Source organism: Anoplolepis gracilipes, chromosome 13, assembly GCF_047496725.1.
Source record: "Anoplolepis gracilipes chromosome 13, ASM4749672v1, whole genome shotgun sequence".
Classification (NCBI taxonomy): Eukaryota; Metazoa; Arthropoda; class Insecta; order Hymenoptera; family Formicidae; genus Anoplolepis; species Anoplolepis gracilipes.
Window position 1 is genome coordinate 6,708,937 of NC_132982.1, and position 16,517 is coordinate 6,725,453.

Sequence of the window (16,517 nt, forward strand, 5' to 3'; positions counted from 1 at the left end):
ACTATACTCGGTATTGTCATTGTAGATCTCTTTATATGTAACACATAGGCAACGTGTAGCTACTGCATCGTTCTACTGGTGAAGGACCCTTTTGAAATGGTCGAAGTTTCCTATTTTAGATTCGAAACATCTCGAGTGCGCTTGTCTCGCAGCTGCAGGGTATATCTTATACGGACCGTATTTCCGTTATAAGTGAAGGCAAGTTGGACAGTCGAGACGAGCGCGGATCCGAATGGTACACTCGGCAGATATAGTTACGATCCGTCCGAATGCGAGGCACAAAGCCTTCCATACGCTTCGTTGCTCGTAATCCCTGAGTACATATATGCGAGTGAGTGAACTAGTCGAATTAGATTAAATATGAGTCTTTACGTTTCCCGTGCGGGTATTCTTTCTTGTCCATGAAATTCAACAGAGGCGAAATTATATTTACCGATATCATTGAGTAATTTACTTCATCAGCGAACGTAACGGATTGAATTCCCGTGCCGTTTGAAACATCTTAATTAATAATGGTAATAATCGATACTCAAGGTAATAAAATTCTTTTTAATCAAATAAAATTATATGATTAATATTTATTATATTATATATATTTGTAAGAATAAATTTATTTTTTAATAAATAGTTTTTGAGACTCAAAGTATTTTTAATAATTCTTATAATAATACATAAGTTTTTCACACTTCAGATTTCACGATCTATTGAGTCCTTAAATTTCGGAATCGCATATTTATATATATTTCTGCATTTAAATTATTTAAAAGTATACTCGCGCGTTATCGTTGTTAGCTCACTCACTTCGTGTATTTTACATAATGCTGATAGAGTTGTTCGAGTTTGCAACTTGTAACTCATAGACGAGCCGCTATCTCGGAACTTGTTTGTCTCTCATAATTCTTATCTCATCGACACAACTCTCAATGTGAATCACGGAAACGTAGAATTCCTTTCATAAAGTGGCCGCTACGTTAAATAGAGGTCACACAAAGAGAGAAGAAAGAGAAAGAGGGAGAGAGTTCAAAGAAAGTTCATCATTGAAAATGGAGAACGAATGGTACTTCTCTGCGACTTGTGCATTAAATTCATTACGGCAGCGAGTCAGATATTGCATTGCTGCCACGTCAGCGTTGTTAAAACTTGTAGCAGCCATAATAAGATATTCTGATGCCAATGACTGACTAACTTCTATCGCGCGAGCACGATATTATACTTAAAATCCACTCATTACTGACAAATGATAATCCTTTGAATTTGTATATCCGCTAGCAACTTTGATGGTCGATGGACTCCTCGATGATCCCGAGAAGCGCACGAACGCGCGTAAAAGTAATAATTATAACTTCGTCTCTCAGTTTCGCGTACTCACGTACGAACTCTCTCGTTAGAGACTCGTTAATTACAGGGAAGCAGAGCTCGCAACTTTGCGTTCGGCAGTGTTTTTAACCATAATCATCATTTTAGATATCCTCTCATCTTAGTTGAGAAACTTCGTGACGTTTTACTAGTAAATATTACTGATCGATTAGACGCATTTCTGGGTCAAACTGGAGTAACTTTTCAAGATAATTCTCGGAAAGTGAAAGATCCTTACAGCATATTCCCCAAATAAGATTTTGTTTAATAAGCGATATGAAGAGGACCATATAATGTTGCACCATTTATAATAAAATTAATTAATTAGAATAAAAAGAAAGCTTATTTAATAATATACGCACATGTATATATGTATTATGTAACATTTTGAAATAAATTTACAATTTAATTCTCTCATCGCGACATCTTTTTTTTTTTTTTTTTTATAAAAATAGCTTGTTTAAACAATATAAACTATTGCATTGAGCAAAGAAACGAAATAGACAGTAACCGCTTTCTGGTACATACACTTTTAATCGGTTCTTTTGTTAAGGTTTTCTCGACTGTTCGATTCTCGAGAAAGTCGTCAATGAAGTCGTCGGCTGACTAATAAAGAAATAGTAGAGTTCCATAAAAGGATATCGGTATTATCGAACTAATTGAAACTCGACACTTAATTTAACTTAGGATCTAGAATTTCGTCGATAGACTTTTATTCGTTGTTCAAAGTGAGACGATTTAACGAAAGATGCAAAATCTTCGTTCGACATGCAAGACAGAAATGCAAACTCAAGGATCGGACAGCGAGAGGAGGGTGAATGCACTGTGACGAGGGGCAAATTGCACTCCGCTGGCCACGAGGATTCTCCTTTCAACCACGCGCCCGGCTTATCGCGCCCGTGCAGTGCTACTTCCGGCGGTGGTTAAATGCCTGGTTCATCCCTTAGAGTCCGCCCTCCTGTCGTCATTACTCGACAACTTCGAAAATTTCGACGTACCCTCCCCCGTTCATGCAGCTGATACGTTTGACCACGTAATTCTAGAGAGAAAAGGTCATAATCCGTAGCTCAACTTACTCTCGGAAGACCCTAGTTTCGTTCCATATGCCCCCATCTATACGATTCAAGCGCTAAAATGTGCAGCATAAGCTCTCTCTTGCGTGGCTAGTGTGCCATGCTGAAATTCATTTTGAAACGACCTACTTTTACCTATATTGTTAAGTGAACTTTACGTTTGAATTAAAGCTATAGGCTTATATGTGTAACGTACTACGTAGTTGCTACCACAATTTTGCATTTAATGCATGTTATTCGCGCAAGTTGGTATGCATAAGATCTTGATGGTCAGACATAGTATCACTTCAATCTCGATTCTAATAATTGGAATTGCTACTCGCAAAATTTCGTTTCTGTACTGTACACATTTCCATTAATCATATTTGAATTATTCAACGTATGCATTATTCAAGAATTAGATAAAATAGTATAAAATATTCTGATAAACAGAGTAGAATATATATAAAAATAAAAGTTTAATCATGTTTAAATTAGATAATATAGAATAAAAATAATAATTAATATTTTATTCTATATTCTAGCATAATATTTGCATCCAAATTTATTATCACGCTTAAAAACATTAATTACTTGTTATTTTAATTTGTTAAAAATCTTAATTTATTCCAACAACCGCAAAATTTCTGCTGCATTAAATAATTAAAGTGTAAATATTAGTAAGATTCGTTTAAAATTTCATAATTTTCGAATGTCAATTTATAATTTGTCCACATTTATAACATATATAAACTCAATATAATAATATAAACACATAATTTATTTTCATATTCGTCTCTTTCAGATTTTAATTAGTACATTTAATGCAAATTTGTAATTACGATATTAATTTAAACTGTGTTTGTATTTTTGTACGTTTGATAAAATAAAATATCTAATAATTTGCGGTCGACACTATACATACCTCTTGTATCAGACCGCATTCGGTTACTGAAACCTGGTTGAAATTCCATATTTCTGCTTTTCTGATCATCATAATTATTCCGATGACGTTGTAGAGCCCTCTCTCGTATTCATGAAGTAACGGTGGGGGAGGGTTATCGTCACCGCAGCGCACAAATCCACTATTATGACGCGATGAGTCGACGATAATCGTTATCGTCGAAGTTAAGCGCTCTACATTGAGATTGAACCCAGAATAGGTGACATTTAACTGGCCGGGTGCGAGGTAATGGAGGTTTTTCCAATGACACCAAATTGTGCAGCTTGAATAACGATAAAAACTCAACCCGCTTGACAATTAAGTATTTAAATCAATTGTTGTAAAAATTTTGACAAAAATGTATTTCCATTTGAAGTAACAACACGATCTCAAACAGTCTTCAGAACTGATAATATTATTAACTTCTAACAATGATATGTTGTGTTCACTTGAAATATTATATAATATATATTTTTAATTAATTTTTTTTTATATATCTTTATATATTTTTTCTAGATTACTCTCTTTAGTGCTAATCTATATATTTTTTTGAAAAATTATTTTAAAAAATGTATAATAGTATCCTAGACAGAAAAAGAGAAAAAGCAGAAAGTATCATTAAAAATACTATTAATTTTTGACAAATAGTTCTAAATGCAATTGTTCCATTTTGTAAAAATTGATAATTGTAGTTGTTGATAAATGTAAAAAATCTTTTCTAAGTTGCAAAATTAAATATCTTAAATAACAATAAAAGTTATTTTCGTAGTTCAATAATAATTCAATAACGCACCGAGTCGATATTAATAATAATAATTAATAAAAATTTTCAAAAATTTATTTTTTAAAGTCGAATTCTCGAAAGTTCTTAAATTCAATAATATCCTCGATTTTCGCCGCGGTGCTCATTACTTTAAAAGCAAAGGATTGAGTTAGATTGCGCGTGCGTTTGTACGGCCATAAAAGCACGGTGAGAAAGACGGAATGAGGTCCAGGTCTCTCCTATGCAAGTGCTTACGAACGAGCCAATTTAAAAGTGCAATGGAATAGTATACAAAGAGGAAAAAGTATTTTCGCTTCGCGTTAGTCGTACTAGCTCAAACTATCCAACAGCCGCGGGATAGCCGGTGCAAAGTGTGCCCTATTCGGAAATCCGCTTTACAGATCTCTCTGGGGCCCCCTTCGTCTCCGCTCCCTTTCTCGCCATATCTCTTCTTCCTACTCCCTTCACACTTGTGTCTCTTTATCGTCCGGTATGCGCAGTTCAGCTCTAGAGAATTTAGACATTTTCTCCGATAAACGAAATGCAATTTGTAGTTTATTAACTACAAACGATCGAGTGATCGAAAAATAGCACGCAAAGCTACTATTAAACTATTCTACATAAATAACGTAAAAAAAAGTTAGCACGTAGCAATGAAATTGGATCGTGGTAAAAGTTTATGGCTACATTTCACGAGAATAAAATACTGCTATAATAATCAAAGTGTCACTGTGCTATGATTAAAATAAATGAATTGTAACATAAAAAGACGTAAATTGGATTTATTATCGCTTCCATTTCATCCTTCCTAAAATAATGGCAACATGAACTGCAACATGTTACAATTTCATCGCTATATCACAATATATTCACTAAAATGCGAAAATCTCACATTCTCAAATCATCGCAATTATTCCAACCAGAACTGCAAAGTGTCTTTGGCACATTCACTATCTGTGAATCTCGTATTACGAACCCTCACCGACCATTATCGGTCATGTGAATCAGAGTCGAATCTCGCAATGGCAGCTAACTACCTCATCTTGTATCTCATTTGATACAAAAGGTCCGGTATGAAGCTATAATTGCCGGATTTTCTTCCGAACAATATATATATCTCGAAAAGTGTAACGAAATAATTATAATATGAAAATTAGGGAAAAGAAATTGCAAGAGAAAAGAGCAGAGATTATTAATGTGATCATTCTTTCTGGAATAAATAATAGACGTAAACGTAAACCTTATCTCAGAACTTGAAAGAAATTTAATCTTGAAAATTAAATTATAGGAGAATATAATCTCAATCAACTTTCTATTAAGAAAAAACCGAATTAATTGAACAATTCAAAATTAAAATATAATTGTGAAAATTTGAAAATACTTTATATAGTGCAAATGTAGTGATACAAAATGTAGCATAAGTATGAAAATATTATATCGTTACGAATTAATAAAATCAATTATTAATAAAATCAAAAAGAGAATAACGACTCTTAAGCAAATTTAAAAGAAATATTAACTAAGAACAAAATTAATGAAGAAAAAAGATCCTCGAAATAAAAGAAGAAAAAATCAACTTATTACTATCAGATAGTGTCGCGTAAAAAAGATGATGTAAATAAGAGAAAACAACAAATAAAATAAACATATAGTTCTCAAAAAAAAAAAAAAAAAAAAAAAAAGAAATTAATTTACTTAAAATGTGGACATAATAACGTTATAATAAAATTATAAAATTACAAGCACGGTGTACACGTCAATCATTAGAATCATGCGAGATGGCAAGAAATAAACGAAGAAAAGACGCGAAATACTTTATGTCATCCACAAAAAGCACAACTTGAATTTTCAGCAGTAAATAAGAAACGATTGTCGTAGATCGGCAAGGTGGGCAATCGACAATCCGATTTGATTAGAGAATTCGTCGTCGTGCGACACTCGCTAGCGAGTAATTTCGTCGTTGCATCCGCCAAGAGCTTGCAACGAGAAGTAATGCAAGAGGTCACGTCTTGTGGCCGCTACGTGCGGTATAATTGTTTCTCTGTTTTTCCCATCTTTCCATCGATATAAGAAAAGCAAATCGATCCGTTCGATTGCCGTGCTCTGCCACTTTAATTGCCCGATGGAACGGGGACCTCTCTCCAAAATACGTATTTTAAGAATCTCCAAAGACTTCTCTCCGAAGTACGTATTCTAAGAATTCGCAGTAAATCGCAAGCAATCACTGTTTATATCGCGCCGGTGCGGTGGTTCGTCTACCCTCTTAGATGATGGTAATTCGAATATATCGAAGGTTGATGTCACTGATATCGATAGTTTTTGGATTCAAGCCAAGGCAATCCGAGTGCCAAAAATACGTGCAATGAGCAACGATTTATTTAATCGGTCAACCTGATCGTTTCGATTGAATCAAACGTTTGGAAAAAGATAAAAGCAGATTCGAATTTTAGAAATGAAAAAGTTTGACCTGGTTACATAAAGATATTTTTTTAATCAGTCAGTTGGAAATTTAATGTGAACAATAGCAACTGCTGACAGTAATATAAATGACGATGATAGATAGGCAGCCGTGTAAAAAATAAATTGAAATAAACTTAATCATTTGCGTTAGAATAGACAGATATTTAAAAATTGCAATAGTTAATTCTTTTTCTCTTAAAAATTTCTCCTTCGCGCCTCTATTCTTTCTATTACACACTTTTAATCTTTGGCCATCGTACAATAGTTTCAGTAAATGTGTAATGATCATGACGATAATATATATTGCTTGTGCAACAATTCGATTATTATATCGAGAGTTAGAAAATTTATTTTGAAAAATGCTTTGAAAGATGTATAAAGCAAAATCATATATATGTTGAAAATATAATAAAATAATAAAATTTAAAAATATTGAAAATGATAAAAGTACTTTGATAATAAAATAAGCAAAATGGAAAAAGCAATAAAAGTTAATTATAAAACGAAATTTATTAAATAGAATTATGTAACAAAAGGTATCATTATCACAGTGAAAGAGAAATTGGCAAACACATAAAAAATCTACAAAAGTCAAATATAATTATTAACATTAAAATTAGTTAAAATGTAATGTATTTATTTAAAGAATAAATTTTGTTTTCACGCAGAATATGTAAAGCAATCATATTTAATTATTTTATTCGTAATAATTGTTGAATATTTAAATGTAATAAAACATAGAAAAGAGATCACTAGCTACATGAAGAACCGACGAAATGAGTGCATTCATATTCAGTAAAGAAGCATAAGAATGATACGATGCACGTCGCAATGATATCCACCGCGCATTAGTCAGTGGTATTGCGGACAGTATCATCGCATATTCGCTTAAGAGGTTAATATTTCATCCTGGCGTGACTGCAAATTTCGCGAAGCCGGCACTGAAAAGCACTTGGCTAATGTCGCGCAACGCGAGTACGAGAAAATGAACTGTACTGTACTAACACGCGCCTTATGAATGTTCATGTCGGTTTGATACGCGTAATTAAACAAACGGTCGGAAGAATTATTACGGCGAACCGCAAACCCTACAAGGCATATACATAAATACATTCAAAATTTATCACTTAATTATTTCTAAGATACATTCATGCACATTTAGATAAACATGATAATATGGAAGTATTATTATAGAATATATTCTTTTCTCGAAATATAAACATTAAGTTGCAAAATACTTATAGCAAGTAAACCACACAATGATTCTGATAGCTAAACTTATCGAAGTAATCAATATGCGATATGAATATATGCAAGCAATATGTATATGAATATTGTATAACCTATATAATTTAAAATAATTTATATTTTTGATTGTGTATAGATTTGTAAATAGAGCGTAAATGTGTAAAATTTAATAATATTTAGTTTTAATTGATATTTTCTAATTTGAAAATAGTTTGTAAGTTATGCAACACAGTTACAGATTCCACATGCTTGAAGCATAACGTGCGTATCGGATTTGAATTACAGTTTACTAGCAATGTAACGTTTAAGATATCAGCGACGAGGAATAGCACGGTGTATATATGTATACCGCAGATATTAATTGATGTCTGGGATATGTAAATTCCAGCCATGCGGTGATACAAGCATGCGTATCGGTGCAAATTACAAGCCCGAGGCATGCTTGTCACTGTAACTTCATTAATATAAGACATATCTGCATATAAATCGCTTGAAATTATTGAAATATTGTAAATAAATTATTACAACGCACAGGTGACGCCACGAACGCGACATAACGACGGATCAATTTTTTTAAATTATTGCACATCTTGGCCGACCTCGTCTGATCTTTATTCCTATTTTCGTTCAAGGTTTCGCGCTTGATTGATCTGACCGAGATCCGGCCGACAAAAGGCAGCTTGTTTCGTTCGGGAAAGTGTGAATTTGTCGAGTGTAACAAATTTTGCAAACCACTCGACAAACGGTGGCGAATCCGTTGGCCAGGCTATTGAACATCTCCCTGCGAAGTGAGCTTAAGTCAATCGTAAAATTCTGAAGGTTCGAAATATCGAGAAGAGTAATATACAGATACATACGTGCACATGTCCATCCTCCTGCTCCATTCTCACTCTCCGTTTTTATTCGCGCACGCTAGTCGTGAGATGAGCTTTGTTTTCATATAAAATTCATGTAATAATACTAACTACACACGAATTTGTCGTTCTGTGACAAACATTTTTACGACTCTTACCGTTGTCCGCTCGACATCAAGCTCAATTCTGTTTTTTTTTTTTTTTTTTTTTTTTTTTTCGCGCTAGATTAATAACGCGCTTGGTGTGAACGATACTTTGGCGTACATTGTCACTTAAAAGTATCGCAGATGCACCATCGACTACAAGCCGCGCAATTGACCCACTTTCCAACACGCAATGATTCACTTGACGAGAGTGCAGATTGACTCTTATTCTCACCCCACACTTGACGCTAAACGCGACTACCCCCAGTTCTGAATTTTACCGTTGTGACATATATACGATATTATACGTGCAATGCATAGATTCGATTCGCGACTGACTATATATATCTTGAAGATAGATAATGGCACGAGAATACAGATCGTTATCCGGTAGAAATCAGTGCGCAACGAAAATATATTGCTTTCGAAGCAAAATTGCTTTGGGTATCGTCACGATCACTGAACTCCTTTCTCAAGCTCAGTGTGCTGACAATAGTTCTTGCATCTTCTATAGGGCGACGGATACTTTTTGCAGTGCCTCCACTGATTACTCTTCCGTAGTTTAAATTGATTTTCCGTCCCGAAAGTTTTCACGAAATTCATCTCAAGTTTGGCCGACTGGCCAGACGACTTCGAAACGACGAAGAAGTGGACTCAAGATGCGCACAATTTATCGGTTTCGACCAATGAAATGGAATGTACGATTGACGTATTCAATTAATCACGCAAGTAAAAGTGCATAAATGTCTGAATATTTGAATCACAAACTATGTTAATTAATCTTAGTTTTGATAATTAATTTTAAAGTACATACAATACGTTAATAATAAATCTAAATTTCACTATAAATATTGTTTGAGTATTAATATAAGGTAAATAATATAGTTCGGTTGCACAAGTTTATTTTTGTAAATGTTACGAAAAAATCAAGAAATTATTCATACATGACACATCTCGGTGGAATAATTTTCTCGACTCTACAATAAATAAGAAAATTAAAAAATTCCATATTTCTGTAGTAATTCATTTAAACTGTTGCAGAAAATAAATATCCAGAATTATTGTGCCTGTGTTACTGGCAAATTCAATTTACCTCTTTCACTGTGCGCGGTGATACATGTCTGATTCATGCATCGGTCGACAAGCGGGCTTTTTGCCGAAGGTTAAACGTTAAAATAATTCATTTATTGTGAAGGTGGACTTTGCAACAACTTTTTCGCTCATCCGAGCCTATGATCACGAGATCCACAGTATAGATCTTCAACGATCGCGTAAATAAACGCAATTATCGTAGAATTAGATTACCGATTCGACTTCTCTTGGATTCTCGGGAGTGGACTCGCCATACATTCGCTCGTGAGTAATGAGAAGAGCGAGCGAGAGACAAGATGAGGACCGATATCGCGGCGGCTTAATCCCTCGAGCCACAATTTCCCCTTTAAGCCCCCTTTGCCACTTCTCGTTGGATAAAGCTCACGCAATTAAATGGGCAGATGCAGTTAAGAGGTCCTCGGACGTGCGGACGCGCACTTCTGAGGCGAGGAAAGGCTCGACAAAGATCTTTTTCGTGATTGCGCGTTTGTTCGATCTCAATTTAATCGCCAGTCGACAAAAATGAACTATTGAACTAATTTTAAACGATCCTTGATCCGAAATGTGAGGGTAAATTAGGCGGTAAGACTGCACGCCGTGAAAGTGTGCTCAAAAAATTCGATTATTCGATATTAAATTGCTACCATTAAACGTTATAAATGTCGTCTTATAAATATTGTCTTATGTCAAAATACAACGAAAGTAATAAATATCGGAAATGAGCAATTAATATTTTATATATTTATATGAATAATTATTTTATAACTCTACATTTAAATTTTCACGACGAATATATCATACAAATTCTTTCTAAACATATTCTTCTACACACATATAATTAAGATTACTTTGAGTATAATTTATTTATATTATTTCCTTCGCACGTGCGCGTACGTACACATAAAATATTTTCTATTTGCATTCTGTCTTGCTAAAGGTTAATCTCTTTGAGAATTGGAGAATTATCGTTGGAAATTATAGTACTCCCTCGAGTAAGATTACGATTGTGTGTCTCCTGATATACGCGCATGACTCCTGTTTGTCAGATGTAATCAGTTATCTCAAGCACGGATGTAATCGGCGAGATGGAATCAATTGCCATCTAGTCGATCAGCTGATAGTTACCTCAACTCCGGATGGAATCTAAACTACGATTTAACAAACATATAATCGCACTCTCTCGGAAACTTTGCGAAAACTATATAAATGCTGTTCGATATTCTACAACTAGATATTTAATACAGTCTCACTGTCTAAATAAAATGTATCGTCTTTCATTCAAAAAAAGTTTATTTTTTAAATTATCAGAATAAACATCGAGTTATATCACGCTTAGAAAATAAAGGGAAGAAATTAAATTAAAATGATTACATCCATTATTCGATTTCAATATAATGTTTCCAATACCATTTATCTTCACTGATTGAAATATTGCATGATAAATTTGTTGTCACTTTGTACGGCCTCATAATTTTATATTCACGATTTATGAAAGGTAAATTTACTGTGTTATGTATGTGTGTGCACATGATAACAATAATTTACGCTATAAAAGACCTTCATACACATATATATATATACTTTCTCTCTCTCTCGCAGATATATTAAATATCCAAATTATTAATATTAATCCTAAATAAAATTTGCTTCCTCTAATATTTATCAATCAAAATTCAAATTGAAAATCGGTAATTAACTGATTTGCTGTTTGCTTGCAACAAAATCACAAAATTTATAATACGTGACAATGGTGGAATTGCTATTGCGGGTTTAATAGCCGTTTAAATGCCACGGCAATAGTGAGCAGCACCAGATGAGCTTAAGGTGTTAACGGGGTAAGCACGAGGTGGCTCTGTGGAATTTCCAGGTCAGTCGTTCTTAGATTCGCGAGAAGAAGATCAAGAAGAAAGAGAGAAAGGGAATGGTTGGGTCTCCCACGAGATGCAATAGGTCGATTTCGATTGTCGCCGTTGCCAACCGTCGGCGACCACGTAACAGAGATCGGCTACCAATGACTCACTGCGGGTTTCGAGGGTGAATGTGTGTGGAACATTTTCGAGTGACACATGCCCTTGCGAACCTGATCGTCGGAGCGAGAGAGATACGCGAGAGCACCGTAGCGCCATGTTTTCTGGCGACCGGCCAGACATCTTCGGGATCTCGTTCGACCGCTCCGGTCGCCATCAAATATCCCCTCGCGAAAACATGGATGTCTTGTCCTCCCCAATGCTTCTCGGCTCTTTTTTTCGTCCTCTCTTTCTCTTTTTTTTTTTTTCATTCGCTGGCTTATCCCACCTGTTCTCACCTTCGCCTCTGGTTCTACTATATTTCTATTCGTTATCGCCTAGTGCGGATCTCTCTCTCTCTACTCGCCCGTTTATCGGCCACTACCTCTCTGTAAATTTCACACTGTACTTCCCTCATGGCTCCGAATGGACTTACCCAACATCGATCTGTTCCGATCAGCAATGCTATAACTATCAATTTTAAAGCCGCTTTAAAGTCGATAACTTTAAAATATTTTATAAATATATATACTTTATTTTTATATAATAATAACTAGTATACAGAGCGTCTCAAAATCTTTGGATGTCCTTTTAATAGCAAATTCCTTAGCGGTAGATTTCTAACAATTTTTCTTTATTGTTAGCAAAAATACCTACCTAAATAAAATCATCACTTTTTGTAAGTTTCTAATTTTTTCCATCATATATTTTTGCTAAGCGTCAAATTAAATTTCTGTTAAAGTAAGCTTGATCTAAAATTAATTTGAAAACTGTAGTTTTGTTAATCTTTTAACTTTATAAAGTTTAGTTTATAAAAAGTCTTTCTTTTTCAATCGTTTATAATTTAAATAATAATAATAATAATTTTAAAATTACATCCTTTTATTGAATTTGCCTTTATTAATTATGTATATATTATCCAATCTCTCATATCAGTGTCAGCATTAGGAACATAATAAATGAAATTGAATTGAATGTTGACAATGGATTGTAGGATGTTTTGTGCATTGGCGCCTGGTAATTGCTGATCTATCGTTTCTCTCAAAGGTGCCCGCAGATTGTCAGGCCTAAGGTGACAAAGATTGCACGGTGAACAGGTTATTTGATCAGGGAATTAGAACTCAAACTCAAAGGCATATGACAGTCGGATAATCTAATTACGACACTGCTATGTCTTTGTCATAATTATAGCACTCACTGGTATAATAGGGGAATGTTTATCGTAAAACCTTAATCAAATAATATTAATAATGGTTGATTAGTAGCAAATTGGGGCACAAATATCTTGAAGACTTCTAATTAAGATTACAAATGCATCCATCTTAATAGACAATACAACTTCAATATATAAATCTGCTATTATTTTTATTTTATTTCATTATATTTAATAATTTTATTTTCAAAAGTTATTGTTGATGTATGTATAATACACGAAAATCTATATAGATACGATGATAAATATTATATCAGATTAAAGCTGCATCTTAACTTTTCATATTCGAATTGAATTAATAATTTTTATTTTTGTGTAAAACTTTTTACACGTGATATTAATATAATATGAAATCTAAATATATATTTTTTATAAAAAAAATTACGATTTTCATTAAATTTGTTACAATAATATAAAAAAATATTGTTAAAATGGATTATGCTTTTTACTTTAACAAAAGCATTTTCAACGTGTTAGTAACGAATCCGCGCTAGACATTTATATAATATATTTATTCTGAAAGAGCCATCGGATCATTCTAGTAACAAAGGATTAACAAAATGCGATTTTAGGCGTGTTTAATGGCACAAATAGTTGTTCGCAACGAGAAAAGCCTCTTGTACTTATTATTTGCGTGCTTTGCTGGCGTTTTATCTCAGGGCCTTTACATTAAATAACACGAAATCTCATCTGACTCGGAAACTTAAGACATCCGACTTTGCGACCTCTTATCTCTCAGGCTTTTATCACTCTCTCGCCTTTAATGCGTAAACGGGTGGGTTGAGCGAATTGGATAAAAAAAAACGACGCACCCATTACCCCACTTTCGACCGTAATTAGTCCACCATCCTCTTAACCGTGCGCGAATCGATATCTGCCAGCGCATATATTTGAATGCTACTTGTGGTATAATTAACTGATATCAAGGACTGTCGATAAACGAGTCACTTTTCTTCCAAAATATCGTTTATCGAAGTTTCTTAAATTCTGAGATTCTAATTTCGATGACTTTTTAAACTTCTTTTTATATATTAAATAATCAAAATATCAAAAAGTCCGTGACTAAGATTCGTTTTAGACAAAATGATAGCGGAAGCAAAGTGTGAGCACAATAATTGTCAGGTATACAACTTGAACTTATATTTGTCACATTTTCACCCGCGTAACGCACAACTAAATTTAACTCGATAAAGAAACTTGCTTGAGAGACTGCTTCGTTGCAGGATAAGCTTGAAAATTATTGGCTATTTTCCTCTCTTCATGAGCTCAAACTCTGTTTTACGTAAGACTTTGTAACTCTTTGAAATGCGTGCGGCCGCATTTGCTGCGTAAACAAATGGTTCATAAAAACATGTTAGTTTTCGTAGTATAAAACTTCTGGTTGGCCTATATTTAACGTTTACATACTTCAACTTAAAGTTTTTAACAAAAATAATAAAATAACAATATAATAAACATAACTAAAAAGATATATGTATATATATATATTTTTTTTAATTATGGAAAATAACATTTATTCGATTCTAAATGAACTAGGTATTGCCTTGCATATTGAATAAAAAAATTTGTCAATTGACTTAATTTTAGAATGGATAGAAAAACACGGACCTATTTGTAAAATTGCAATACATGTTAAAAAAAAAAAAAATTCTAGCACAATGCGTTGCCCGATAAAATTCGGCGAACGGATACGAGGATGCGCGAAAATTTTGTCACAAAATGTTTTTAACTTTTTACTCATCTATTGTTTATCATTGATACAAAAATGATGTAAAACTTCCTGATATAAAACTGCAAATGAAAGTGTAACTTGGTCAAATTTGTAACAACTTGCGTACTGGAATAGAATATGCGTATTAAAAATTCAATGCATAAATATCATTATTATCACTGTTTATTTATGCTGTAGAAGAATATTAAAAATTTATTACTAATTAATAATATTAAATTATTTATTGCACGTTAAAATGCGTGGAGTCTTAAATAATATATGAAATCACATAAATTATTATAATTTTAATTAAGAATAAATGCAATTTCACAATATTTAATTACAGTCACAATTATAATTTATATTTTTAAGTATACATTTGCAACATATTCAACAATCAACAAAATTTGTAAAACAAAATTTTTTAAGATGTTTTATTGTTAAATTATTTAGCTCGGTAAGAAACTAAACGACATAAACGAGTCAACAAATAAATTACCATTTGTATTTTATTCGACAATTCCTTCACATTCTTTGTTAAACTGCAACCTGTAATACTGTTTTAAATCTTATCACGAATCAATCTACATCAAACTGTAAACTTTACGTGATTTTAAACTTTGTGTGTGTGTATATATTATCGTGTAACCGATATGTAATGAATAAATGTATTACTCTTCCGATAAAAGTTCATCGAACGAAAACGAGATAAACTCCCAGAGATGCGATGGGTTAAACGAAATATTCACGTATGCCGTTAAATTACAGTTTACCGAAATTAGATGGATAAATGTGTAACGCGGCGTCGTGCACCAGCGCCACTTTACTTTAGTTTAATTACCGGAGTTTCTATAAGACAAACTTTCCTCGGTGTTACTTCCCGGAATTCTAGCTACAATTTCATTTGTTACGTAACAGCATAATGCAACAGCCCCGACGGCGGACGTAATGCTGGCGTGTATTCGCGGAACTGCCAATTAATTATTATCATACTAAATTGCGCTCTACCATCAAACTTCGCTTATCTTCCCATTCGAGCTAATATAACGATGTCACGCATAACATATCGATTCACATAAAATATATATACATCAATTTTTTTTAATTAAGATGTTAATTTTTTTTAATAAATATGAACAAGAAAGTTATTTGCTTCGGCAATAAAAAAAAATTGTTCTTTAATTCTTAAATTATTATAGTGAAATTATATAATAAAATGTGAATACACCGATAATTTCGAATAATAAAATTTTTCAAGTTGAAAGAAATTGAAAGCAAAAATGAATATAAGAGTTAATCTTTCTGACTCCCTCTCCCTCTCTCTCTCTCTCTCTCTTTCTCTCATATTTTTTAAAAGATTTTACAACAATCTGTTATATATTTTTATGCTTTTTTCATATATGCAATAATTTATATCAATAATTTATTTTAAATATAAAATTTATATATATATATATATATATATATGTGTGTGTGTGTGTGCGTGTGTATTAATATTATATATTAGACTTTATCTTTCAATTTGTATTTTTATATTATATCATATATTTTCCAATTACACCGTTTATGTTTTAAACAGCTATTAGTATTAAATAATATATAGCGCTGACCGTACATCTGATCAGATATTGACCAGCGATGCTTTAATTAGAGGATAGTTTATGAACGAAGAGTAA

The 16,517-nt window shown here is 33.0% G+C and overlaps 1 protein-coding gene across 1 annotated transcript in view; it reads left to right on the top strand.

Moving 5' to 3' along the window:
* Positions 1-16,517, top strand: part of Dpr1 (defective proboscis extension response 1) — a 307,741-nt gene that overhangs the window by 85,672 nt on the left and 205,552 nt on the right. The gene's annotated exons all lie outside the window — the stretch shown is intronic.